This window comes from Heterodontus francisci, unplaced genomic scaffold (assembly GCF_036365525.1).
Source record: "Heterodontus francisci isolate sHetFra1 unplaced genomic scaffold, sHetFra1.hap1 HAP1_SCAFFOLD_519, whole genome shotgun sequence".
Lineage (NCBI taxonomy): Eukaryota > Metazoa > Chordata > Chondrichthyes > Heterodontiformes > Heterodontidae > Heterodontus > Heterodontus francisci.
Genome location: NW_027140454.1, coordinates 597,602 through 600,241, shown reverse-complemented (window position 1 = coordinate 600,241; position 2,640 = coordinate 597,602).

Here is a 2,640-nt window from a genome sequence, read left to right as displayed (position 1 = left end):
CAGTTTGGCACGCAGATAGTCCTGGGTTGTAGCTTCACCAGGTTGACACCTCATTTTGAGGTATGCCTGGTGCTGCCCCTGGCATGCCCTCCTGCACACTTCACTGAACCGGGGTTGGTCTCCTGGCTTGATGGTCATGGCAGAATGGGGGATATGCCGGTCCTTGAGGTTACAGATTGTCTTTTTTTCTGTCTGTCTGTCACTCGTTCCCTCCTCTCTCAGAACATCAGTCAGCCATTTTAGGTTTGTTCACGGTGGCCATTTGATGTTGCAGCAGCACTGGGACATTTATTTCAGAGACTGATTCCTCACTAATGCAAGGTTAGTGCTATAAACGTGACAGAGAAACGGGTCCTGGGGTTCAGTTGAATGTAGCTTCTCATCCCGAAAAGTGTTAGCAAACGTGTTTTTCAAATCAATTCCGCAACAACCTCAACAGGAGGAAAAACACCAACAAATGCAACAACAACTTCAACATGAGAAAAAAGCACCAACAAATGCAACAACAACCTGAACAGGGGAAAAAACGCACCAACAAATTCAACAACAACCTCAACAGGAGAAAAAACACCAACAAATGCAACAACAACCTCAACAGAAGTAAAAAAACACCAACAAATGCAACAATTCCAACAGGAAAAGAACAGCTTCCCGTGGACTAAAACTTCAGTAGTAGAAAAGCCACTAACAAATTCAACATCATCAGAAGGGGAAAACACACCGATTAAATAGGGCAGTGGGACAAGCTGTTGGAGGGACAGGAAATGGTTTACGAAGGGACAAAGTATCTGATCACACCCGGGATGGTGGAATTGAGTATTTATTAAATGGTCAGAGATTAGAAAGCGTAGATGTACAAAGCGACCTGGGTGTCCCCGTCAATAAGTCACTGAAAACTAACATGCAGGTGAAGAATGCAATTGAGAAGGCGAATGGGATGTTAGTCTTTATCACAAGAGGATTTGAGTACAGGAGTAGTGAAGTCTTGCTTCAATCACATAGAACCTTGGTTAGACCGCACCTGGAGTACTGTGTGCAGTTTTGGTCCCCTTACCTTAGGAAGCATATTATTGCCAGAGAGGGAGTGCAATGAAGGTTCACCAGACTTGTTCCCGGGATGACGGGACTGTCCTATGGTGAGAGATTGGGGAAACTGAGACACAGAGAGTGAGACAGAGACAGGGAGAGGCAGAGAGACAGAGGCAGAGAGAGAGAAATGGTGTGATAGAGACACAAACAGAGTCTTGGACAGAGAGAGAGAGGAGAGACAGAGAGAGAGCAACAGACAGAGAAACACAAAGAGAGAGAGAAACAGAGAGAGCGAGACAGGAAGAGGTAGAGAGAGAGGAAGTGAGAGAGACAGAGAGAGGGAGAGGGAGATAGAGGGGGTGAGTGAGATAGAGCTGGAGAGGCAGATCGAGGGGGAGATTGAGATAGAGGGGGTGTGTGAGATAGAGGGGGTGTGTGAGATAGAGGGGAGAGGGAGATAGAGGGGGAGAGGGAGATAGAGGGGAGAGGGAGATAGAGGGAGAGAGTGAGATAGAGGGAGAGAGTGAGATCGAGGGGAACAGTGAGATCGAGGGGAACAGTGAGATCGAGGGGAGGGAGAGGGAGAGCCAGAGAGAAGGAGAGTGGGAGTGACAGAGAGGGAAAGACAAATGGTGGAACAGAGAGAGACAGAGATCGAAGGAGAGAGAGGGAGCAGCAGAGAGCGAAAGACAGATGGAGGGACAGAGAGAGAGACAGAGAGAGAAGGAGAGAGAAGGAGTGACTGGGAGGGAAAGGCAGATCGAGGGACAGAGAGAGAGTGAGAGAGAGAGACAGAGAGAGAGACAGAGAGAGTGAGGAGAGAGACAGGCAAAGAGAGAGAGAGAAGGAGAGTGTGGGTGGGACAGAGAGGGAAAGGCAGTTGGTGAGACTGAGAGAGTGAGAGGCAGAGATGGAAGGAGAGAGAGGGAGAGACAGAGAGGTAAAGACAGATGGAGAGACAGAGAGAGAGAGAGAGGCAGAGATGGAAGGGGTGAGCGGGAGAGACAGAGAGGGAAAGACAGATGGAGGGACAGAGAGAGAGACAGAGAGAGAAGGAGAGAGAGGGAGTGTCAGGGAGGGAAAGACAGATGGAGGGACAGAGAGATAGAGACAGAGATAGAAGGAGAGAGATGGAGTGATGGGTGGGGTGTGGGAAGACAGATGGAGGGACAGGGAGAGAGGCAGAGATGGAACGAATGAGAGGGAGTGATAGGAAGGGAAATACAGATGGAAAGACAGAGAGAAAGACAGAGATAAGAGAGAGATGGAGTGACAGGGAGGGAAGGACCGATGGAGGGATAGAGAGAGAGAGAGCGATAGAAGGACATAGAGGGAGTGACAGAGAGGGAAAGACAGATGGAGAGACAGAGAGAGGCAGAGATAGAAGGAGAGAGATGGAGAGACAGAGAGGGAAAGACAGATGGAGGGACAGAGAGAGAGACAGAGATGGAAGGAGAGAGATGGAGTGACAGGGAGGGAAGGACAGATGGAGGGATAGAGAGTGAGAGGCAGAGATAGAAGGAGAGAGAGGGAGTGACAGAGAGGGAAAGACAAAGGGAGGGACAGAGAGAGAGAGGAGAGAGATGGACAGACAGAGAGAGGGAAAGACAG